General features: G+C 46.1%; 1 protein-coding gene across 4 annotated transcripts in view; it reads left to right on the top strand.

The window, feature by feature from the left end:
• Positions 1-26,203, top strand: part of ZHX2 (zinc fingers and homeoboxes 2) — a 67,848-nt gene that overhangs the window by 3,659 nt on the left and 37,986 nt on the right. For all 4 annotated transcript variants that reach the window (XM_083823817.1, XM_083823814.1, XM_083823816.1 and 1 more), the window contains exon 2: positions 24,575-24,643. The gene's annotated coding sequence lies outside the window, so the exon portion shown is untranslated. The remainder of the gene's footprint in view (positions 1-24,574; positions 24,644-26,203) is intronic.

The following is a 26,203-nucleotide window of genomic DNA, read 5'->3' as shown; positions in this document are numbered from 1 at the left end:
CAAATGTGTGCGGTGTTAGTTTATTTTATCTCCCGTGTGAAAATTCATAGGCCTAGAGTTCGGTAGATGTCCTTGTAGGGTGATGTTGGAAGTAAGCGATAATTTGGGGGTTCTTAGGTAAAAGCTAGAAGAGCTGACCATTTCCAGAACATTGCAAATACTTTTTAATACGCGGTAGTATCTGTTAGTGTGGTGCCCCGAGGTGGGAATGATGTGAACAGGGCCCTTGAAAGATTAATCCAAGAGAGTTCAATTCCAGCATTGCTGTCCTAAGGCAGTTCAGAAATCGCCATCCCAGCCCTCCCTCCCAAAACCACCATGGCTTTACAGATCGTAAGGTTGGGGGGGGGGGGTGGGTGTTGTTGTGGTTTGTTTGTGTAGGCTGTTCTCTGTAACTGTGAGCCCCCCAAATGGCTCTGAAACGAAAACTGAGGTCTCTGACTGCAGGAGTTGCTGTTTTATGTAAGCCAGCCAGTACCGTGAGCGTGTTGGTGCAGCTGGGAGGCCTGATCCAACTGGAGCACGTAGGGCGTCCGCGTGAGGTGTGTGAAAGATCCTCTGTTGTTGGTTTAGGGTCGGTGAACAGGAGGGGACCTGTAGGAAGTCCTCCTGGGGATTTAACCTAGTGGGTGTGGGGAGATTTCAGTGAGTTGTGACAACTTTCTGCAAGGAGCCACGGCCCGTGCCAGGGTGGTGGAAGCAAGGCCTGTGCAAGCAATTTGGTGTCATGCCGGTACTGATCCTCCTCGTCACAGCTCCACCTCCTGCTTACATCTTTTCTTCTCTGTGACCCCTGGGCAGGCTTCCCAGCAGGGACATGATCTAGCAAAGCCGAGCCTGTTGACCATCAGCTTGCCCTTGGAGTTAACTTTTGCAGACATTTCAGGTGTCAATTGCACAAGTCCATAAACCATGGGTTAAAAAGCTGTGGTCAGCACTGTTGAGCAGGGACGTGGTTGCCATCCACACCACTGACAAGCTCTGAATTGATGTAGGTCTCCTCCTCAGGTTGCTTATAACCTCTTTAAGCAGGGCACCCAGGGCCTAGGTGGGCATGAGCACTTTGGTGGGGTAAGCATCCTACAGCCATGCCAAGAATTTGCTCCTCGAGTTTACTCATCACGGGTTTATCCTCCCAAAGCCGGGCAGGGAGCTGGACAAGCTGCGTAAGCACAAGATGCCCTTTTGCTTTTGATACAAGCATTTCTGCTGGTGGGACATGTGCTGCCCTGGGCTGATTCAGCATTGTGGCAAATGTCTGTGGCACTGTAGGAAGCTTCTTAAGTGGTATGTGTATATACATATATAAAGTACAGCATTTCAGTGATGTGATTTATGGCATGGTCCCAGCTGGCACCAACAGCGAGGACAATTAACTTCATGTCAACAGTGGGAGGGGTGGGTTGGGAGCTTCTCCCCCTGGCTTCTGTGCCCAGGTTAGGCCATCATGGGCCTGAAGGCTTAGTTTTCCTTGCCTATTTTTCTCCCAGTCTTCCTGTCCTGACCTTATTTCCCCTCTTAGATACTAAGTGCTTTTTAAACTTGCAACCTCAAGTTACCTGTGGATTTTGGCATCTCTTTTGTTGTTGTTAATTGTCTATTGTTCCCACAATTTTCTATTAAGTGCTAAAACTGCATATTTGACTTGCTGGATCCAAAAAAAAAAAAAAAAAAGCTAAATGGAAAGAGATTTTCTTGCCTGTTTTGAGTCAATGACCGTAACTGAGGAAGCCTCAAGTTCAGAATTATTCAACCTCTTGTACAGCCTGGTGAGTAGAGGAAGAAGTCAGAAACCTGATGTGTATCTCCTACAGCAGAGCTTTATAGGGGAAAAAAATGTGATTCCTTTCTTTTTACATGGAATCATCTTGTGGTTTTTGTTTTTAAATAGCACTCCAAAGAAGCAGGCTCTGAGCGGCTGCTAAAGGCACCATCAGAGGAGTTCAGTAAAATCCTAGTATTTCCTAAGAAGTCTGTGCCCCGTCTCTTTGCCTTCAATCTACGTGTTCCCTTTTCTCCTCCAAGCTTTGGAGGTCTTTTTTTTGTATCTCTCAACCTAAATTCATGCTTATTAATTTCAGTTACTTTATGTTACACTTCATTCAGACAGCAGAAGTGGGAAAATACTTGGATTTTTGTTGTTGTTTGGTTGGGTTTTGTTTTGTTTTAATTTGAGGTCATAAGTTTGCTTTGTTTCGGATGCTGCAGGGTTTTGGGCACTTGGCTGGGGGATGCCAGGTCGAAGCAGACAGCACTGGCATCTCCCAGGTTTGCTGCCATGCTCAGGAGCGCTGCTGATTCACTCTCACAAGAAATAAAGGAGAGTCCTGATGGTTCTGGCCTGAAGTGTTTTTGACAAGATGCCTTCCCCACCCCTCTTTCTGCCTCCCACCTCTAAAGCAAATATGTTTTGTTGTGGTTTGTTTTTTTGTGTGTGTTTTTGTGTTTTTTTTTTCCAGCATCCTCTCCAGCACGAACTGTCAGGCACTGCAGGGAGTTTTTCCTTGTCTTTTGTCTCTCCAGAAAGTGATTTATTTAAATGATATGCTCGGAGCACGCTGCCGTTGCAGGCTTCAGTGCTTGTCGCCTTCCATGCCTTGTTATAGTTTCCTTGAAATCCATGGAAGATCAGCCCAAGGTGGTTAGGCGGTCCTTTATCCCGCATCTGTTCCCTTGTCCCCGTCAGGCATTCCTGGGGCATCTCCTGCAGCCTGACACGTTGACGATGCCGCTTGTCATTACTGTCGTGCGGCACTGCTAGATGTTGGGAGGAGTTGTGGCCTCACAGTTACAGATTTTAGGGATCTCTTCCTTATCTCCCGGGACAGCGTAGCCTTTTTCAAGGCTATGAGAGCCAGAAACCCTTTTACATGAGCTTTGAGTAAAGTTCCTGATCTTTCCAACCTGGGCTCAGGTACCAGCATCTTGTCAGGAAGGCACCAGCTCCACTCTGCTGCTGTTTTGAGGGTTAAATTTAATTTTCTTTGAGAAGTCAGTGGTGATAAAGTGCTGAAAAAGCATCATGTGGGGTTTCCAAGTCAGAGACAGCATCTGGGGATGCTGCATGGGATATACAGCACAGCCGTGCGGGGCTGGTGCTGTGGGCCTGCAGGATTTTGCAAGGAGGCTTCCAGGTGCAGAGCTGGTGATGAGCAAATCATGATCTGTGGGTAGTTTCAGAGGAAACTGCTTCCTTAGGGAGCCTCTTCCCTCTGCCTGTCTGGGATCTTCTGGCCTAAGGAAGGAATAAGCTCTGCGTGTGTCTTAAAGCAATTAGAGTGACAAGGAAGAGCAATGTGTTAGTTAGGAGGGAGCTGTTTTCTTCAGCTACCCTTACTTGGCATCTTCTTTTTGTCTGGAGTTAGCGTCCTCAAGTTTTGCCGTCGCTCAAACTCGGTTTATGCAGGGCTCCTCTCCTCTGCGGATGTGCCGGAGTCCCGTCTGTGCGCCCCGTGGTTATGGCAGGGGGATAGAGGTGGTTTGGGAAGCGTTCCTCGAGGCAAACACAAGTTTCAAAATCTGCGGTTAATCAGATGCAGGAAAAAAATGTTAGCTTTCTGAAGCGTTTTGCGTTCAAGCCTAAATGTTTTTAGATGTTTTTAGACCATAGAGATGGTCTTAGCTCTCCAGCCCCGTCTCTTCTCACTTAGTAGAAGATCAGAGTGCCGAGGTGGTGGATTTAAAGGTAATCTCTTGAAATCTGAACTCATTTTTTTTTGCTCCACTCTAGCTCCTTTGCAAGTGGAAGTTCCTGTTCTCCCCGTAAGGCACCTGCAAGTGCTTTAAGAATGGGAGCTTTCAGCAGGGCCAGCAGCTCCAGCTCCCGGCGGAGCCAAATGCACCTTGCTGCAAAATCTCCAGGGGATGCACCTATACGTGCTTGTTGGGAAAGTAATAATAATAATAATAATAAAGTCACAAACCTCTGCTTTCATCCCCTCCGCAGTTTAGGAGGAAGTATGTTGTTTAGATCATGTTTTGCTTTTTTTTTATTTTATTTTCAGTATCCTCTTCCTTCCCCTCCTTTCCTTTCCCCGTTCCCATAGCAGGGCAGCACATCCCTTTGGGCACAGGGTGCTGTCTGGGCAGGGTGCTCACTGCCCTCGTCCCCTACGTCCCAGGCTGTGCTTCGGGGAGCAGCAAGCTGTGAGCTGCCGGCTGGCCCGAGCTGATTTTTTCCATAGTAAATATGAGCCAAGTTCTTTTGAAAATTCACGGTGGGGTGCGGTCTGGGGCTCTTTATAATTCCACCTACCAAAAAAAGGCCACATTTCACGGTGGCACAGCATCATTCAGTGCCTGTCTTTAAATAAGCAGTCTGTTCAGTAGCTTTCTACTTCTGTGCTGGGGAAACCGTGGCAGGGAAAAAGCTTTTGTGGCGCACGGTGGAGCGAGGGACCTGCTCGGTGATGTGCTATTGAATGCGAAGCACCCCCCGGAAAGTGTGCGAGCTGCACTGCAAGGAGGATATTGGGTGTTTAGTGCTAGCGCTGCTGCCTCCAGAGATTGGTTGTGATGTGGTAAATAGTGTGTGGTACTTGCTGGCCAAGCTTTGGGGGCTGTTTGTGGTCTGCTTTGCTTACAGAAGGTATAGGGCAGCAGCTTGGGGATGGGAGTTAGCATCCATCTCTGCCACCCCTCTAACTTCTTCTGTATGTTTTGTGTGCAGCAGTGCAAGGTGCACTTTGCTGCATTGTGAGAAGGGTGTATTTGCACAGAAAACGAGTGTGTTGATTATTGAATTCATACCTGAGTCTCCTGTCTGTCCATTTTCTGGGGTCACAGCTGGATCATGTACTGAAGTCTGCTGCCTTGGACCCGTTGCGTCCTTCCCCATCGCCTCGTGCTGGTTCAGCCCCACTGGAGGACCCTTCCTCACCTCCCTTTCACAAGGTCTGCAGGACGGAGGAAAGACCTGTGATTTGCCACAGTTTATCATGTTTTTTTACAACCCACAGATACTCATCTTGAAACATTGGTCGCCTTCTGCCGTGGCCCCTTGGCTGGGGTTGGGTTAGGTTGCAACTTGGTGAATTTTTGGCTGGCAGTGGGATGGTCCTTGTGCCTCTGCTGTGCTTTAAAATTGGTTGAAAAGCACTCAAAAACTTGGAATCAGCAAATTTTAACACAGTATTGAAATTTTTAGAGTAGCTAGCAGAGGAGGAAAAATATCACAAATCTTGTTTTTTGGTTTTGTTTTTCATGAAGCAGTGAGACGGTTGTGGTAGAAACCCGGTTAACAAACATTTGCAATTGGGTATTTTTTTCAGTCATTAACCTTTTTTGGTTAGTCAGTGATTTTAAAGTATCCGTTCTTAAATTATCTAAAACATCTGGTTCATGCCAGATGAGGAAAAGCCCAATGCACAGCTGGGTTTGGCAGGATTCTCCGTTCATGAAGTTTCATCCTTAACATGATTTAAATAGTTCAAGGTGTTAAAGTCATTAAATCAAGGTTTATAACAGCTTTCAGATGCTCCCCAGTTAAAGCAGGAAGGAATGTTACATGCTATGTGTTTTAAAAGGAAGCACTGAACGTTCTTTGCTAATTATGTACTTTTTTATTAAGTCCAAGTAGGTTGTGGTTTTTTTTTTTGAGGCGTGTTTGGCAAATGATAGTTTTTAATCAAATTACAGAATAAAATAATTGCTTCAAATTGAATTTAATGAACTCTTATTTTACAGGTCTTCATACAGTGAGGCTCTGTTAAGGCCACCCTTGATCTGCATTGAAATTAGGCAGGCAGAGTCTTGTTTGAAGGCAAGCGAAGCCAAGGACCAGTTTTCTTAAAAACTAGAAGGCATCATTCCAGGAGGTGCTTGTCCGGAAGCACAGGCTTTAGGAGAAAGCAGGGTGTTAGAGGATAGAGAAGCCTTTTGTCCGTTCAGCAGGTACCAGCAGATAGATTAGGCAAATTGTAGGTAATGGTTTGACGAAGGGGCCCAGTGCTGCAGCCGTGTTTGACTTCAGCACTGCTTTGCAGCTCCGTTCTGGAGGGTAGGATTAAGACTACAGCTTTGAAATTAAGCTTTCCTTTTCCTTGTCTTCTTCCTAATAAATTCAAGGCTCCTGACTGCCAGTTGTGAGTGGTACAGCCTAAACAGATGACATGCAAACTTTTGTGCTCTGTTCTGAGGCCTTTACGTAAAGTCGAGACCTTGCAAACCGCACAGTTCGTGGGCTTGCTCGGTAAGGAGATGGGTCTGTGCTCTTCTTATCCACCTAGGGGTCTTCAGGGAGTCTCTGCGCTACAGACGCTTGTGGTTTCTTTGCAGACCCTTATCATTTGTTTAGCAGGAAGAGCTTCATCTGCGCCAAGCCAGTTCTGATGTGAGCTGAAATCCACGAGACTGACTGTGGGAGCAGCAGGATTGACGTAGGCTGCTTTCCGATGGATTTGACTCTTGAGATTGGACTCAGGACCTGCGTCCCCTTCCCTGAACGGCACTGCTCGTGGGGACCCGTCCTCCTCACCCTGTCTGCTTTCCCTGGCTGTAAGGCCGGAGCTGCTCCAGGCTTCGCTGGGTGAAGCTCTCTGTACGTGGAGTTAGCAAACAGGGACGGCTGAGAGACGCTCACTGCGTTCCCGGCTGGGAACGTGCAGGCAAGGCGATGTCAACTCAGAGGCATGAAAGAGTAAGCAAAGCAAAAATACCTTTCCACCGAAGTCGTCGCTGTATGCAAGGCTGAAATCATAGGAGCCGTTCTTTGAAGTCTGCTGCCTAGTTGTGTTGTGAATTTGGCTTTCAAGGCACAGCTTTGAACACGTAGCTGAAGCCTTTGAAAGCCCCAGACCTCTGCTCTTTTTAGTGACATTTTTACATACATCCCTCTGCAGGGCACACACATACTTGCACACACGCATTGCATGTTCCTACCTGGACATGCGTTCGGGACAGTGTTTCAGTTGGACATAGTCCTGAGTTTTTCTCCCCCCAGCAGATGTGCCTGGAGCATCGGGACAGTCCGTGCAGACTTTTTGCAGCAGTCTCCGTCCCTGGGACCCACCACTGCTGGGTCCAGCACAAGGGAGCCGTCCCCTGGCTGCCACCACACGCAGACAGGCTGCGTGCAGTTCTCCTGGAGGTCTGTGACCAGCCCCAGGGTCCTGTCCTGACGGGAAGGATCTGGTGAAAGGATCAAGCCGTTCCTTTGCATTATCACACTGTAGTGAATGGGCAAACACTTCTGTTCTCGTCTTGCCTTTGCTTCTGAGATCACCAGCAGCTGTTTCATTAACTATTAATGACCCGCTCATTAATGCTGTAAAAGGCTAGGACCAATCTCACAAATTTTCTGGACTCTTCCCCTGAAATATTTATGACTTGCTCACTATGCAGAAGGGCAAGAGCAACAGCAGAGAACATGCCTCCAAGTTTTGTTGAGCATTATTAAAGAGCTCATGAATATGAAGAAGCTGGCAGGTTCTCTCTCTTTTTTTTTTTCCTTTTTCTTTTTTTTTTTTTGGCTTGCCAACCTTGCACTGTGTGTCTGGCTGCAGGGGTAGGACAGACCCACAGCAGGCGCTCGCTGAAGTATCGCTGTTTCAGCTGGTCCCTTGGTGCTCTGTTACTCCAGGCAGCTTCATACCCAGGCTGACCTACTCTTGTGTCTGGTCTTCTGCCTCCTTAGCAGAGTTTTGGCTGCTTTACTTGTAATCGGTCGGTCCTGTGGTATTTTTCTTTGCACAGTGCTTGACAAGCCCCAAGGTGTAAAAGTTACATCCAGGGGAGGTTATATTACCCTTGCTTAATAGATGGGGAAAATGAGGTGCAAAAATTGAACAATTTGTCTGGAACCAAGCAATGGGAAGCCAGCAGAGGATGGAAATGTTTTTGCAAACTGTAATGGTATTTTTAATTGAAGTCTGGTTAGTGTGAAAGAGGGAGGATTCAGGCTAGGGAAGAGTTTGTCCCTAAACAAACGGGAGGTGAAACAAAGCCAGGAACCTCACAAGGATCACCAAGCCTCATCTGAAGCCATGGCTACATGTCATTCCTGTCCCATACCAAACAGAGCTCCTACGTGATCATAGAGATAAGCACCGAGTAGTGCTTTCCCTGGGAACGTGCCAGTTGTTTTAGCTCCCACCAGTACCAAGAAGCGTGTCATTTTAATGTCTTTTCCACGTGCAGCTGCCCCTTAGAGTAAAAAGCCTCCGGTGTGTTTGGAAGATGGAGAGTATGTCAGGAATGACCAGCTTTTAGTGCTCTTCAAGCTTCTGGACTTACAGATAGCACTGGTGTGGAGCCAGGCAGCAAGGCAGATCCGTATCAGGAGTACTCCATGGTAGAACTTTCTTGTTGCTACTTCTTACAGAGTGTCACTATTTTATCCCACATCATATGAAAGGACAAGGGATGCTTGGTTCTTTTCCTGGAACTATTACTTATAGCTGATGGACCAAAGTTAAAATGGATCCGGGATGGAATTCCAAAGTCCTGTCCTTCACCAGCGTCGTCTTCAAGGGTTTAGCTTAACACCTTAATTTGTACTGCTGGGACAAGGTGAAGAGCCTGCTTAGGTAGCCTGGTGGTAACTAGAAGCTCGTGGTAGCACGTGGTCGTGCCGTGCCCCGTATGACTGCAGCAGGCCCTGGTGGGACCCCATTGTCGCATCAGACTCCGGGAACACGCCAGCAGCGTGCTGAATGCAGCTTGGTTTTGACCTCAAAACCAGCATAGTTGTCTCTTGGGAAGACTTGTGGGACTCTGCAGCTAGCATCCAGATTTTGAGTGACTCTCGTCAGTCTTATGTATTGAAATAATACTGGAAAATGGATAGATGCAAAAACTGGGTCTCTGCCCTCTTGCTGGTGCAGTTCGTCCAGGGGCAGCTGCAGTGGAGGCTGCAGAGCAGATCCTGGTCAATTTTTTTAGTTACCCGTAGTGCCATTACCCCTCCGTCTATAGAGCTGCTCTCTTCCTTCTGAAACATCTCCCCTGTCATCCCACCCAAGGGCATAAATCTCCTAAGTTTTGGGAGCCCTTTCCTTCCTTCTTCCTTGGTGGTTAGGAGGAATTATCCCAAAACAGACCCTGCTCCTCTCTCAATTTCGCATTGAATCACAGGTGAAGGATGTTGCAACATCTCTGTTCCTGAGCAGAGGGAGGACCAACGTAATTCAAAACGCTGTGTCCTGTCCCTGCCAGAAGCATCAGCGATCAGGTATCGATGACGTGAGAAAGCGCGGTGATGATCAGCATTTCCAATAAGCAGAAGCTTACGGCGTCCTGTGAAATAAGCGGAAGAGGGAAGCGTCTCCGAGTGTCAGCTTTGGGATCTTGGTGTCATAACTTGAACTTAGAGAGCCGCCAGCAGCCAGAAAAACTCCAGATGTGTCTCCTGCACGCTGCTGAGCTGCGGGTGACACTTCAAGGAAAACGTGTGTCTGCACTCTCAGGCAGATTCCTGATTTCAGCGCCTTCAGGCTGAGGACTGGACCACACTTTGGAGGAAGCTGAAACTCATCATTCATCTTCCTTTTTTTATTTTGCCACTGTGTTCCTGTCATGCTCTGTCAAGATGAAAACCACTGCTCGCATTTTCAAACAGTGGTGTCTGAAGTCTAGCCTTTAAAATGTCGTAGCATCGAAGTGATCACTGGGGTGCCAGTAGGTCACTGGGACCTGTGGTTCTCCAGCATTTTTTACAAAAAAAGACCTCGTTTGTTAGCTAGATCCATATTTGCCTTGTGTCCCCGGGTGGGTACCCAGGTTTTGAAGTGTTACCTTAAATTGTTACGAAGCCTGATGTACATTTAGGTCGATGGGCACTCCAACCAGCAGCCACTTTGGGGCACAGTAAAGTCTTACTCAGGAAAACGTCATCAAAGCCTAAATTAAGAGGAGGAAAGGATAAAATCAGCCTCATAGCTGCAGGCTTATGGGTGGAAATGGAAGAGCTGGTCAGCTGGCTTAAATACAGTGGGTCCTGGTTAAGTCTGGGATGAAGCTGTCCTGTAGGATTTTAATCGCTCGTTGAGATGTGTTAGTTTCTCTCTGTAACAGTGAGTGTTACAGCTTCATCCTGCATGCCAAATCCTTTCCTGAAACAGTGCTAATCTGGAGTTCACAGATCAGTGAAAACTCTCCTGTTTGGCTTTTTAATAAAACCTTGTATTTCACCGCATCAGCATCTCAACGCTTGCTTTACAGCGACTGACAGTCGCTCCCGTGAACGGAGGGGCTCAGCGGGGAAAGGCACGAGGGCTGAACTTTATGTTTTGTAGAACACAGGTTGTAATGCGCGCTGCAGAGTTAGATCGCATCTCGCTGTCTTCTGAAAATAGCTTGGGGTTAAGGCATGCCTACAGCGCAGACTTCTGCCAGCAAAGCTGTACTGGCCAAAAGCGTGAAGAGGTGTGATTCCTGAGTGACACAGCCATGCTGGCACAGCCCCAAGGCAAGGCTTGCTTGCGCTGGGAAAAACCATCCTTCCTCGGCCCTTTTTTTGGCTGGTTTTGCTGCGCTGTTGTGGAAGGTGGGCTCGTTGCAATGGCTCGATCTACTGCATAACGTTCTGACAGCACTATGTGGGCATTCGTCTGTTGCTGAAGAGCTTCTGGTGTCGTGGGGGGTCTTGGTTCCTACAAAATTTTTAAAGGGATGTTTTCACATCCTCCTCAGTATCGGAGGTGAAAGGCACATCTTAATGTTGCAGGTCCTCTGCTGTCGGCTGTCTTTGGGTGGCTGGTTTTGGTGTCCCTCCGCTCGCTGGGGCAGGGCACAGCAGCTGTTATTCTGGCTGCGCACGACTTAATACTGTATAAGGTTGCAAGATCCAAAAATAAAAAGTGGAAAAATATGCAGACGGAGGAAACAAAGCACCAGTTTACCTCTTGGACAGAGCATCTCCCTTCCCTCTTCCCAGCACAGCTTTACCCCCTGAATCCTGGAGAACAGATAACTCCTTTGAGTTTTTATCACCTACTCCATCTTTCCACAGAGTTTTAGTCTTTGGCTTCCTTCAAGAGCTGATGTTGTTACACTGCTACTGCAGGTCCTTTGGTGAAGTACTGTGCCTTTCTTCCCCCCAGCATTTTAGAGTTACACATTTCTTTGCTTGAGGAGAAAAAAAAAATCAAGGTCGTTCTCAGCGTCATTAGGGAACCAGAGAAAAAAGCAGTTCCTCAAGTTTTTTAACCCCATCTCTTTTTTAAAAAAAATAAAGTGTTGTAGTTTTTTTGGGTTGGGTTGGGTTTTTTTGTTTGTTTTTAAAAAAAAGCTCCTGATAGCTGTTAGTATATTTTCCATCCATGTGTTTGTGATGCAGAAAAGTTTTCTTAGAAGAATTACGTGCAGAAGCAGCGAGGAATAAAAATGGTATGTACATTTTTCCATGGGGAATTAAAATCTCTCTTCCCATGGCCCTCACTAGGGCATTACCCTCCTGCCTGTCCTTTTCCTTCAGTGTACCCATGTCCCCACATTGCGAGTTACTATGCAAATAGCTCGGTTTCTCAGTACAATATTGGAGGCTCTGATTTCCAAACAGGTCCCTGAGGATGTGCCAATTGAGTGCGACGGATGGCAAAGGCCTCAGCAGACTTGCAAACCTCTTATTAATGTTTGTTTGTGGTTTTTAATTTACCTGTTACCTTTGGCAAAGCTAGTGCAATAACTCAGTCTGCTGGCATTACCCAGCTAAATTTCAGATCAGATAACGGTGTATTGAGATGGGATTATCAACAAGGAAACATTAAGATCCCCAACTTGGTCTCCATGGGGAACGTGGGTTCTGACTTGAAACAAATATGTGGCAAGGCTGCGACTGTGGCTTGTTTTTCTCCCAGAGTAAGAATGGGAACTGTGTCATCTTTCGTTGTCTTTTCCCTGATCCAGTGAAAATCAGCATTTTTTCTTTCTGCAAAGTAGACCCAAAAATGATTTTGCTACAGCAAATGCAGTCAAAATGCAAAGGCGCTACGGAGGAGCTGGGTCTGAAACACTGAAATGTGATTGCTCTCCAGCGAGTTTCCCACATGTATATGCTGGTGCTGTTTGCAGCTGTGGAAAGCAGGGATGCTTGGCTTCCTGGGGCACTAAGTGCTCGTGTTTAGCCCATCCCAACAGATCACAGGGCACAGGATCTCACTGTAATATCCTTAATCACTTCTCATTTCCCTCTTCCACCCGGAACTCACTGTTACTGTAGGGATGCATACAGGCACCTCAGCACTCAAAAACAACACTCACTATTTTTACCTGTTTATTGATTATTTTTTATTTTTCCTTGAGGCTAAACACTAAAGACAAATAAGTCAATGAGCAAAGCATTTAAATGAATATGCAGTTATTATAACTGATATCAGGGCAAAGGAATGCAAACAGGCCAGCGTGTGGCTTGATGTTTTTAGCTCCTGACCCTCCCTCTAGTTTTTTATTTTGAGCACAGGAAAGGGCCAATATATGACCATATGCTTACAAAATGCTGGTTGCAAATGCATTCCAAACAATGTTGTCATAGTAATGATATGTCATGTATGCATCACGTTTTATCACATCATGAGTGTATCCACATGACTACAAAACTTACTGTGTTTTCTTGTCCTATTCTTTGCCACAAGTATTAAGAATTGTTTCCAGTATACATCTGTATCCATTCCGAATAAATTGGAAATGTGATTTCACTTCGTTCAGTACTGTTGGAAAATTCATACCCTGGAAAATTTGCAAGGGTATTGCAAGGAAAATGTTAAGCGTGTGCTTAAGCCTCATTGATGTTGATCAAGTTAAGTGTGCACTTAAGCCTTAGGAGCTATTGCCTCTTTCCAAGCATTGGTCTTAATGCAGGTTCTGAAAGAAGGGGAATTGATCTCTACTTACAAGGTTGTGAAGATGGAAGTGCACCTTGAGGGGAGAAATAATAAGCCAGAGTTGATGCAGGTAATGCTGTGAACATTATCTTGGCTGTACCTTTTCATTTTCCAAAGATAAAATCCTTTCAGCATGATCTAAAGATTCCTTCGATTTTCAAAATAAAAAATAAAAAAATCTCCCCTTGGGATTTGTTTTCCCTTATTTTTCTTGTCATGTAATCGCCTTGGTGTACTTTTAACAAGGTTTTGAAGTTAACACTACTTTGAGGCAGTGATATCTAGGCCAAAGAGGTTCGCACCTCTGTGGTGTGAGTGAGTTCTTGTGATTTTTGGGGAGGGAGGTCTTGTGATCAGGACGTGGAGGAGCAGGCAGTCAAGGCTCCCAGGTCCAGATTTGATCTCTGTGGCTTTCCCTCTTGTGAGCCTTTGGCAAATGAGAGAATAATGCAGACTGCATATAATAATCTTTAAAATAGATCTCCTTTGGGGAGAGTGTGGATTAATTAACATTTCAGAGACGCTTTGAGTTCCTTTGATAGGTGTTGCAGAAATGCAAAAGTGTTGTGTTTTTTTTCTTGCTAGACATAGGCTGTCCAAAGGACAGATTTTAATGATGTTGGTTTACCTCCTAAGAGTTCTTTTTCAAACGGAAGACTATTTAGCTTCTTATGTATGTACCAATGTGGAGTTTTACTGCCAGTGTAAGCCAAATAAAATATACAGTGCCTGGGCCAAGACTGGATCTGGTACCTTTGCTTCGTGGAGGTTCATGCTGATAATTTGCCACTAGCCTCAGGCCTCTGATAGCAATTTGCCAGATGCTATACCAAGCCTAATTTGCATCTGTATTTACATAAATGCTTTAATTAAAATTATATGCACCGAGCTGAGATAGATCAGCAGCACTGCCTGCTATTTGTTTATGTTCCCTGACAATAAAACCCTACCTTGGCTGCTGCTTACAGATCATACAACCTGACAAGGCAGCTTGAGGTGTGGACTAGAAACTGGACAGATTTCTAGTTCGACTCTACTGCAAAACAAGGAGAGACCTCAATCTTCCAGAAATGAATTCTGCCTTTATTTTAGCACCAGAGGTGATTTGAACATCTTGATTCCAGCAGTCAGATTTGGTCCAGGATGCTCTAGGTTGGGTAATGCTGTGTAGACATGATTTGTAGCTTCTTGCAACCCATGTTTACTTTGTCACATGTGAAAAAATGTGAAACCCCTCTGAGTACAATAGAAAAATATTTTAAATACATCTTCCATCAGGAATAAAATGTTTGCTGTTCATCTATGAGCAGAGCATTACAGAATTATTTGTAGAGGTAAGAGCTCTAAATAAAGGTATTTCTGGGCTCAAGTAAGGTCCTGGTCCTTTCAATGGGACATGTGAAAGCTTGCGGCTGAGTTGGGATCAAGGCAGTGGAGACACTGACTGAGGCTTTTGCGTAGACTCCACTGTTAATGTGGAAAATGCTAGCATAAAAATACAAATAAGTCAAAGCCTGAGTTAAATCGAAACTGTACAGTTTGCATTGGCACAGCAGAGGTTGCTCTGGTGACTTGCTCTGGTCAATGTCACTGCCGCTCCACAGTTATTAGGAAATCATCACAAAGTGTCACAAAGGAGACTAATAGCAAGGCAAAGTTACTTAACTTGCTCGATACCAGGTACTTCCAAGCCACCATTTCATGTTTTGAGACGTAGTGTGTAGATCTGAGCATCCGCAGTCTGTTTCTCAGGTGACCTGTGGCGACCACCTTGTGTAGGGTGACTTGCCGTGGGACGGTGGCTGAAACTTGCTTATTGAAGTTCACGTGCCAGAGCACAGGCATAAAAGGTGGCTGTATTTGTTGCACAGTGGCCTAAATATCTAAATACAGAGGCCATAGGCAGGCTGGGCAGGCAGCCAGGGGTGTGAGACATGCGGGGCAGCGAGGGGTGTCCAGGCCTGTGGCCACCAGAGATGGCAACTGGGGCCTTCTGGGGGCCATGGCAAGGCAGTGCTTTGTGCTGGGGGAACATGGGAGGTTTAACTGGGAACGATGAAGCCAAATTTTCAATCAGCCTTGCTTTATCTCGTCAGTAATAAAGGAATGAGAATACCTCCCATTTTAAGTCCACTGCCGTGGTTGGATGCTGGTGGTAACCAGGTGTTTCCAGCCTAAGTGGAGCAGGAGAAGGATGGGAATGTGGCACATGGGGTTATTCTGGAGCTCGGGAGAAGAAACTTCTCCCTGTGGAAAGCGTCCTGCTAGAGTAGGATATGTGTGTGGGAGGTTTTTAATTTTATGTTAATATATGCTCTGTAGCAACCTCGTTTGGCAGGGTGGCCTGGTGCTCGGCCTACCCCTCCACCATCCCTGCCGCATCGCCTGGCAAAGAAATGACAGGAGCCCTGCTCCTCTCCTCTGCCTCGCAGAGCAAGCCCATTGCAACCCCAAAATGGTCACTGGTGGGAATCTGAGCCGATATCCCAAGTTTTTTACCTCTACTTCTCCCAGGATGATCTTAACACATTTTGCATGAAGTGGGAGCCAGGGAGCAGAGGAACACCATGTGCAGCCCAGGGTGGAGAGAAGTTTTTTTTTGAAACCACGGTATCTCTCTGATTTTAAAATTCACTACTAATGCTTTGAGTTTACCAAGCACTGTAAGCTGGCCATTAATCAGCCAGCCTTGTCACAACCTGTACATATTTTAAGAGTTGTGCCAACTGTTACTGCTTCAGTGATACCTAGAGATTTAGTGGAGAGAAGCCTGGCCTAATTTTTTCAGCGCAGCTAAGGAGGCGTTTTCATTTCCCTGTTTAGTGGGACTCTCCCCAGCCTTATTTTTCAAGGCATTTTCTTTGAAAGATTGCAAAGCTCAGAGCAATCAGTTAATGCACAGTGGAAGGCAGAAGTCTGGGTGTAATATAGCAACAATTCTGCAATTAGACGTGTATTAAAAATTGCACTTCAGCATGGCTTGGTTGTGAGCAGAGGGGCAGCCTGTCCCAGAAGACAGCGATCCAGCCCCTTGAGCTTATTGCCAGGAGGCAAGCAGGATTTGGAGAAGCACCTCCTTGGGTGAGCCTCCTGAGCAGGAGCTGCATTCATGAGGCTCCTCAGACTGAAATGAGAGATGGTGGAGGTGGTTCGAATAAAAGTAGATGGAGCTGTAGGTGCTGGAGCAGGGTGGAGAGCACGCGGTGTGGCAGGGAGGTGCTTGGGAGAGGGAACCACCAGCCTGGTGTTGGAGTTTAGTCGTTCGTGTATCAGAAACCGTACATCTGTTAGGTTGGGTTTGGGGTTTTTTTTGTGTTACACAATTGCTGTGGTGGAAACTATTACTCATCTTTCCATCTCAACTCTCCAGACAAGGAAAACGGAGTGTAAAAATGCAACCCTGACAGAGCTTAGGGATCCATCCTGATGATCCTCTAGTGCCAGAGTGGTGTCCCAGAGCCAGGAAGGAGTTGCTCAGCTGAGTCAGATCCCTCTCAAGCTCCAAGTCACAGTGCGCGTGCAAATGTCCCCACTCGCCATGTGCCTGGATCCCTGCAAAACCAGGTCTTGCCAAAGCGTGTGCCCAGCTTCCAGCGAAAGCAAGCTTGCTGATCAGGCTCTTGGGCAACATTTAGTTATTCCCAGCATTGCACCACCAACAAAATATGCAAAAAGCATCTCAGAATTAAAAGGACTGCGTCCTGGAAAAGCACTTGAGAGCCAGTTCATTAGCTCTTTGTTTTTACCAGGAGTTAATTAGACTTCCGAAATACTTTATAATTTTTTTTCAGCTGTCATCTGGAGTCGCAAGCAATTTTTTGAGTCACTGCTCCTACAAACTGTTACCTGTTGCTAGGCATTGTCCTAGAAGTGTCCCTTCTCCATTTCCCACCTATTTGTGCAGATAGAGTTGATAATTCAAGACATCTGCAACAGGTCACCTCATCCTAAATCAAAATCCAGCTTTTTTGTCACCTGAGGTCAGCTCTTATTTATTATTTCTATTACAGAGCACCTCAAGACAGACATTGGGGTTGATGAGACAACATAAAGCAAAACTGAAGAGTGTGCCAAGTAGTTCATAACCATGGAGCAAGACTTGACAGAGGGCAGAGAAATGGAGAGATAAATTAATGATAAAATGTGTGTGTGAGTGTTTTTCTTGTGCTTTCTCACGTCAGCTTTTCTACACATTGTCAGCTGTCTAAGTTTTGTGCATGTAACAGCAAAGATATTAAATAGTATATAATAAAAACAGAAGCAATGTGGGAAAACGGCATTTACTGAATTTAGAAATTGATCCAGATGCTCTTTTGCTATTAGACTTTTTTTTTTTTTAATCTACCTTTTTGATTTGGAGTCACCCAGCAAAACTAATCCTTGGCTCAGGTGGATGTTTGGCTTAAGTTCTGATATTCTTTTTTTCTTCTTTTTAAACTAAAAAAAAAAAAAGCTTAAAAAAATGATATGGTATTTGCAGAATCAATAGAAAAGCTGACCCAGATAAAAGTGTGCAGAAATTGGTTTCATGCCCTAGAACTTTTCCTGCATGCTTTTTGATGCAATGTATCTGATCCTTCAAAAAGGAGGTAACACAGAGTGATCTCAGCAGCTTTGAAGAATTGTTCTGGAAGAATAACAAGGAGCACCAGAGAAAGAGGTGTGCATGTGTGCTTTTTTTTTTTTTTCCCTTGTTGAATATGTTGTGAGAAGGAAGGACTTAATGTCATGTTGCAGGTTATGTTGAAAGATTGGATAAATTTTGTATGAAATCCCTTTTTGTCTGATTTTTAAGTGGTGAAAGCGTGTTTCTCCTGAACAGCTATTCACAGTAGGATGTGAATTGCACTTTATCTTCCTTGGTTTGAACCTTTTCCTACCGGAGTGTGTGGCAAAGGCGTATTTAAATAGTAGCTGGATTTGCTCTCAGAAATGTAATTATGCCCTGGATCCTGAGTCAGGTAGAAGGCTGTAAAAAGCATCGGCTGCTACTGACGTACTCCAGCACAAGACTCCAAATCTTAATTTGATTCAAATACAGCATTTAGATCTGTGGAAGTGTATAAAAGCTCCTGCCTGAATGTATGTCTAAAAGCTCCAATGTCTGAACCTGTATTCCTTTGGCTTCCAAAAATGCCTGAGGGTGTTCGGAGGTGTGGACCTGGAGGTGTAACAAATCAATGTTCAATACAGCCGTCACTGCCATGAGGGTGATAAGTGGATAGGACCAATTTGTGGGGCTGAAAAATTGGCGGTCTGTGAGGATAAATTTTTGTTCCATCTCTTTGTATTCTCTGCTTAAAAAAAAAAAAATTTAGCTGGAGGGAAAGGATGGGCCCCAAGTTACTGATTCCTAACAGAATACGCAGATGCAGTGCCCAGGCTGTGCTGGGTATTGCCCGGATGGGGGGAAAGGTCCACAAAAGCAACTGCTGCATGAGTTTTCCCAAAAGCCTTTCAGTCCTAGGGGTGAGCAGAGCCATCAGACCCTCTGAGCGCCCACCAAGCCTAGGGGAGCCACACCAGTACAGGGATTTGTGCTGCCAGAGGATGCTAGCCCTGTTAAGCTCGTCTTTCCCAGAATTTATTTTTTTCCCTCAGATGCTGTTTTTTGGTGCTTGGTGTGTGCAGGCTTTCTGCTTTCCACAGCATTTCTGCAAGGCATTGAGTGCAGGGGCACTGATGTGCCATCACTGGTGCTTCAGCTGCAGCTTCCCAGATGTTGATACATGCTCTTACTGAAAATAAGAGACTCAACAACACCTACTGGTGCTAGTTTTCAACAGTAGATGAAACGCAAACACCGTTACTTGAAAGGAGTGAAGTGATTTCTTGCTTTATGTTTACACCCTATGCTCATTTTGTTTCTCGTACCACTTTTGCACTGACGGCTGCTGTGTTTGGCAGGAATTTGCAAACACATCGATGCTTACAGCCAAAAGTAGGAATGGTCTAAACAGCCGGAAAAGGGAAACCCCTTCCTCTTGTATTTATTTTTATAGCAGCAAAATGTAGTTGCTGGCTGGCCTTGGTCTGTTTTTTGTTGTTGTTGTTTTGGTTTGTTTTTTTTCCCCCTTTTTTCTTTTTAAGTTGCCTTTCTTTTCTTTTCAGCTTGGGAGTTGAGGGAAACAAAGGAGGAACGAATTAAGAGCAGGAGAAAGAGTGTCTGCTGCATGGCTGAGCCTCATTTGGTGAGGAAATCAGGCTGAAACTGGAGAGACCAGGCCAAATCCAACAGTACTGGGTGGCTTTAAAATGTGTCATTCTGACGGTGAATCGAAGTGGTGAAAACAGCTAGCGATGTTTCTGGCTGCAGTCTGAGTCCAATAGGTTTGTACACACAGGGAGCGATGCTGCTCGCCTGCTGTCGGCATCATTTGCCGTGCATTCCTGTGGGATCCCTGCTATAGGCAATCTCGAATGATAACCCCTGTCCTTTCCAAATCGGCGCGTGTGTTTAAACCGTAAGGTCTGGCATGCGTTAGCGTAGTTTTGCTTTCTGTTCACTTCAGTTGTCTTTTCTCTGTTGATCTTTTCCTCTTTAGCACCGCCATTGTTAAAAGCTTAAATATTCGTGGAGGGTAGGAAGGAGCGTGTGGTTCTTGGCTGGGTCCCCCGTGTACGACATTCTCTGTGTCTCTAAAGCAAACTCGCTTGATGACACCTGGATGGATCTCAACACCAGGGCTCGGCATCCCTTGGAGTTGAAAACTGAGTAGCGGATTGATAGCGTACAGCTCATTTGTTTAAAACTCAAATAAAAATTACTGCCGTACCTATGCTGGGCAGCAAAAGTGTCCTACAGCAGGGCTACTGTAGCAACCACTGTGTTGGAAAACAGTTATCAGTCATGGTTTTGGCAGAGGAGAGTTGGACAACCGCTTTCCAAAGGCATTTGTTACTCTGGGCGAGCCTTTACTGGCTTGTCTCAGAGGTAACTATCCAGAGGGTGGCAGTCTGAAATGGAAGGGGTAAGAGGAGTAATGTGAAATAATTTAACTCTACTAAAAGCCAACTAAATTAATGATGAACTTTCTCCTGGCCAGGAAGCATTCTGCTACAGGACATCACTGAATTTTCTTACACAGACAAACATTCTTCTCTTTGCTCTAAAGCCCTTGCTGCCAATTTAAAATAGTATACGAAACTGAGATTTCTCACCCTTCAAGAAAACGCTTTGATTTGTTGAGGGAAACTAGGAACAGTTAAGAAAATAGAAAAGAAAGTAATACGTCTTTCTCTTGTGCTGACATCCACAGCTAGGGGATGTGTTGAAAAGCGAATGTAATCGGCTTTGAGCAATGCTTTCCCATTCTTCTTCATTTGGGTTCAGTCCTTTGGTTCCCACTGAACAAAACGATGGCAAGGTGAGGTGCAAAGAGGCTGTATGACCTGAGTGGAGACACGGCATGGATCAGGACCTTGTGCTTGTGACTGTCAGGCTGCCAAGGTGGAGGGGTCCCTCGCAGGAGCCTCCTTCTCTGCCCGTGCCGTGCCAGAAGCTACGGCAGCCTTCCCGCTCCCAGCCTCACCTCCGTCGCACCCGAGGAGGCTGCGGAGCCCCTGCTGCGTATCTCACCGTCCCTTTCAGTGCTGGGGAAGGGCAGCCGAGTGCCCCGTGGGATAAGGACGGGGTTGCTGGGGATGAAGAGGTGCAGGGACATCCCCAGGCACCAGTCGCTTGGTGCGGCACGTGGTGCATGTGCTTACGGAGACCTCCGGGCGGTTCTGTGGGGTTTTGTTTCGTGGTTTGGTGGTTGTCATTGTTTTAACGGCTTTTTCACTGCATATTCAGTTATTTGATGGAAACTCTGGACTTTTGTTATGGGTTTGTCTTAGGGATAGGGGTGGGGATGGTTTAATTAAACTCTACGCCGAACCTTCCAGCTCTGCATTCGTTATTTGCACTGCAAACAGAAAAACTGTGAGGTGGTCTGGTTTGGCCAGTGGCAGGACTTTGGCTACGCCAGGAATACTATCCGTGTGTTTCCATCCCCATGTCTTTGCTCAAACTGTGCTATTCTTACATTATTTAAGCACGTGTAGATCGTATGGGCACACATCAGCTTTATAAAAGTGGGTAGAAGTGAAGGATCGTCATGACCACAGTCTTCCCTTTCGTTGAGGGTCCCCAGACCTGGGTGAACGTTGGAAGAGGAGCTCCGCGGAGGAGCAGCAGCACACAGCAGTGCCCCGCCAGCCAGCAGCTGCTGGGGAGCTCGGGACCCGCCAGGATAATGGGAATTTTCAGCACACCGAGACAGACAACTTCCAGGAAAGCTTGTATCTGCTAATCATGCCATAATAACAGTCTGCAATCTCCAGGCTGTAAACCACCCATTTCCTACACAGCTGTGAATATTTAATTTGATAGAAGGCATTTCTATTCTAGTGCTCAAAGTAATTCGGCTCACTGAGGTTGTAATTTTTATCATGGTAGTTTTTTAGGGAAATCTAGATATAAGCTAGACAGAAAAGTTAATAAATGCCTATTGGGATACAGACACCAGGGGGTGAGGAGCTGACTTGGACTTCATTGTCCCATGGCCTTGATGTCTTGGGCAGGGCATGGCCAATAGATGGGGGAAGCCAAAAGCCACCAGGCAGATGGATGGATGAGGACTCCTCCCCATTGCATCTCTCTTACCCAACCCTTAGGACCCCCCAAGCCTGGCATTTTGGGGCAGCCAGAGATGGGAGCGTGGCGATGGGTCACCAAAGCCTCGTGGGGCTGCTTGCAGCTGGTGGAGGGTTGGCGTTGGAGGTGTGACCTGCTCCACGTTGATGCTTCGGGCAGACTGGCAGTGGGGATTAAACTACCCAGTTGGCATCTTTCAGGAAAAGAGGTTGAGGAGGAGTTTGGGTTTTATTTTTCTTCGACTCAAGTGCAGCTGGGGAAAGCAAGTGCTTTCAGGACTCCCAACTCCATTTCTCTTTGTAAAGTGTTCTTTTGCAAAATTGATAATTTCCTTAGGTTGAAAGAGTCTCAAAGGAACTTTACTGTCAAGCTGCAAAAAAGTACAGCTATTTCTCTTCTCTGCCCTAATGGCAGCTCCGGATTTACATTTTAGTTCAGTAAAGATATTTCAACGATCTGTTTTTTGGGGGGAAATCTCTTGCGAACAATGAAAAATAATCCCATTTTCAGGTGGTTACCACTGTGATGTTTGGGTTGCAGAAACCTGCTGATGTTCGTAGAGTGACACACTTTTTAAAGTCTTTCTGTTTGTTTGTGGTTTTCTGTTTGTTGTCGTTTTGACATGAGATGCCACTCTTTTTTTTTTTTTTGGAAAGCATCCGGAATGACGAAGCGGGGCTTGGGGCCGGTGGTTGGGTTGTGCCTGCTGGTTGGCAGGCGGAGAAGGAGGGAGCTGGAGTTGTCCTCCCTAGGCTGCAGGCCAAGTACAAGCACACGGAGGCGATTCCTGTGAGTCAGGTGGCGCGTGGCAATTCACAAACCACCGTCACCTGTTCCGTACGGGTGCCCGCCGGGACACCACGCTGGAGCCAGCAGATACAAATCCCTGCCGTTCCTGTCCGTGACCACGCAGCTGTGTACGTGGCACGCGTAGAAGAAGGCAGGTTGTGGTTCGAGGGCAGTGTGGCTACGCGTGCACGGGCGCCTGCCTGCGGACGGGAGAGATCTGTTCTGCCTTCGCCTGGTCCCGTAGCTGCGACATACTTCTGCGAAATCACGTTTTTGTGGAATGAGTGCGGCTTCCCCTGACCTGCGCTGGTTTGGAGTAACGCAAGAAGCATTTCGGGAGCAGCCATTCAGGTGTAGCTGCCCGGGCAGGGGAGCTCAGGCTGAACAACGCTGGGCAAGACCTCATTTCTTTGTGTTAGCCATTACCTACCGGATGCAAAAAAAAATATTTTGCATTTCTGTGCAAAATGTGTCGTGACTACTTCTTCCACGATCGCCTAACTCCAGACTTTCAAAAGCAGTAGCAGATCTCCCAGAACCGTGAGGTTGTTTGTAAGATCTGAGATATGTGTGCGTGTATATGTATATATGTATATTACCGACTCGTTTCTGAGCTGCTGCCTTAAATCATGCTCTCATAGCCACGAGGGGTAGAAACTTTTTCCGTGAATTCCGAAGAGGATTGCGTGGTGCGGCACAAGAGTGAGGGACTGGATTTAATCACCCTGGAGATTTCCTCTCGCTTTATGTTTCCTAAAGCTGGGATCCTCACAGAAACTTCACTAGCTGAGTCTTTAGGAAAAGCACCAAAAATTGTGAGGCTCATTATGCAGTCCTAAGAAACGATGGCACTTTATATAATGTATTTATTTCAACTGACTCTCTAACCAGAGGTTAGAAATGAGGCTACTTAGTGCTACAGGCAATTTTGTTGGTGGCTGAAAGCATTTTATTTGTAGGGGCGGTTTTGGTCCTGTTGGGAAGACATGAGGCCACGTTTATGCATTGGACACAGCACTGAAAAGGCAGGATTTCGGAGAGTGGATTCAGTATAAGATAACCAGAATAAGCCCATTAAATACAGAAACTGCTTGGCACCAGGATTGTAGCCCAGGAGGGGAGAATTGGGGGATTTCGACCCAAAATTCTGGTGCCCAAGCAGGTTCTGTCCCTTCAGCAGGTGGAGGTGTAAACATCAGTTTCTCTGTTACAATTCAGTGAAACTCGTATTTTGCCTTACTTTGAGACAGAGCAAAATGGGAAGCAGTTTCCCTTTTATCTATGAATAAACATGCAGCTTCTTCTATTCTAAGCTCTTAAAAAACATTTTTGGTTGTGTAACAGCTCCTGGCCTCCCAGCTCCTCGAGTAGCTCTGATATCCCTTCAGGAAATCAAATAGCGTCTTCCTTTGAAAAGAGCCAAAAAACACCTGACCTGCTGCTGGGAAGGAGCGAAAGACTCCCAAGTTATTTCTTTCTAATTTGCCGTCAGGTTTTCCAGCCAGCCTTCCTCTGTCCAGATAACACGGAGAATGTGAAGTTTCGAGCTGAAATTCCTCAGCTCGAGCTGAAGATGCAGGCGGTGCCGTGGGCACCGCTGAAGCGATCGATGAGCTGCTGTCTCGCGAGCAGGGTGTTTGGCTGGATGTACTGCTTTTGCAGCTGGATGTATTGCTTTTTTTTTTTTTTTTTCTTTTTCAGCCTGGTCCTGTGACCACTTATTTTCCCCTCACCTTTTCTTCGCAGCCCCTCAGGCAGGATGTTTCTCAGATGTGTGTGTGCACACATGCACAGCTGCTACTGCCAGACCCTTCCCTACCAGCTCTTGGGGGGGGGAGGAATATATAAAGAAATAAAGGAAGAAAAACCAAAGAAAGCAAACTTTAGCTTTAGGACCCAACAGGTGAGTCCCTTGAAGGAGAAGGGTGATGAGCCAGACACATTTTGTCGGAGCTCCCAGTAGCCAGAGCTGGTTCTGGCCCATGCCTGCAGCAGATGTGTCGTGGGTATTTCCAGTCCAGCAGGGCAGGAGGACAGGGCATCCCTCTGTGAGTGCTCCCTGCTGTCGTTTTGGCCTCAGAAATGTGGATTTTCTTCTTCCCAAGAGGCCCCCGAGGTATGTGGTGTTACTGTGACGTGCTGGAGCACCAAACCTTCACGTGATCTTGGTGGTCAGTGGACAACGCATTGCTCAGTTCCTGTCAGTCAGCATTCCCAGGTCCCATCAAAAAAACTCCTTGTGGGCAGAGAGTGGAAGGGTTGTTTGCTGTTTTGCTGTTTTCTCCCCATTTTTCTTCCTGACTTACAGAACTTTCCCCCTCTTTTTTAGGTATCTGAAGTTCTGCTCGCCTTCAGAGGTAGAAGCACTGAATTCCCAGGATGTAAGGAACACAGTGCTGTGAGTAGCTGTTTTATTTCTATTTTCCTTTTAAGTGAGAACCCCAAGGTTGCTCAAACAGAAGGAAGCATAGAAAGAATTTTATTTTTTTTTTTAAAAAAGAAAAGACACTTTTAGAACTGTTTACAGCAAGCAACTCCAGTGCTTTGGAACCAGTTGTGTGTCTCTGGCACCTCTGCAGCCCACAAAATATAGTCAGCATTGTATTACCACATAGGCTGAGTAATTATCTCACTACAGATATGAACCACATGAATGCATTTAACTATGAATATGGTCAGCAGAATGGACCATTAGCACCATCTGAAGCTTGTTTGTTATTTTCAAGCCCTACCAGCCATTAAAAGACAAAACGTTGCTGGAGAGTTGAGGCAAGGAATTCCTCAGGAAGAAAGCCTGTGTGTTTTGAAAAGGGAGAAGAACATGGATTTGCCGTGAGGTGCTTCTTGAGTGTGTGTGTGTACAGCTTCCCAGCCCTGTCACCAGAACACAAAATGATCCAGTATCTAGCTCTTCCCTAATCTGGTCAAATAACTTCAGAGACGCTTTTACACCACTTGAGGTATCTGCAGGCTTGGCTCCCTCCGTTGCTCCAAAGCAATTTGGCCAATATCTTATGGAGTTGGACTCGATGATCCTTGTGGGTCCCTTCCAACTTGGGATATTCTATGATGATGAGCATATACACATATATTTAAGCAGCAGCCACACCGTGGCTTTTTCCCCTGCATTGCCAAAGAAGCCGGGGCTGGTTTGCAGCTCCTGAGCTGGAAGAGCTGGGGCTGCACAAGACAAAACTTCCCGTGCCTCAGGGCAGCTCCTCCAGGCCGTGGGGGAACAGGGTTCAGATTTGAGTGTTTGGGTACCACTGCTCCGGGCTTCACTGCTTTTCTGTAAGTTTTCCTAGCAGAGCAGCTGTACAGGGGTTGGGGTTTTTTGAGGTGTTTAAAAGCAGCCCAAATCCCATTCCATTTTTACCCTCTTCTGTGGTGATACAAATCTATGGTTACTTGGAAATCAGAATTTTGTTTCCATTTATATTTCAGTGGCATACAGCCTGTTTTCTGTTACACCAACACAAATCTATTTGGGCTAGAGCAGAATAAAACCCCAAATTGAAATCAGCCTGAAAAAAAGAAAGGGCTTTGTTATGTTAAGAGGAAAGAAACCGAGTCCATCAGTGTTCGGAAAAAAGACGTGGTAAAAATTGCTAAATAAATACCTGGCAGGCATTCAGAAATTGGTAAGCAGAAGCCCAGCAGTAGGGAATCCTGCTTCCAGCTTTTTGTGAGGGATACCAGCACAAAGTCCTTTACTGGGAGAAAAATGTCATGAGATTGTGATGGTGTTTTGGGTTTGTCCTCAGTAAGTTCTGTCATCTGTAGTCTCCCTTCGAATCAAAAGTGTTTTCTCCCCACTCCTTGGTGTTTAAAGTGCCACATGAGGCCTGCTAATCGAGCTGTGGGGTTTATTTTTTTGTCCGTCACTTAGAAAGCATGGCACAGAAGGGGCTCTGGCCTTGTTCTCTACAGCTGTGCTGGCTGCAGGGAGCTGGTGTAG

Source organism: Anser anser (genome assembly GCF_964211835.1).
Source record: "Anser anser genome assembly, chromosome: 2".
Taxonomy (NCBI): domain Eukaryota; kingdom Metazoa; phylum Chordata; class Aves; order Anseriformes; family Anatidae; genus Anser; species Anser anser.
This window is presented reverse-complemented; position numbering and strand designations above follow the sequence as displayed.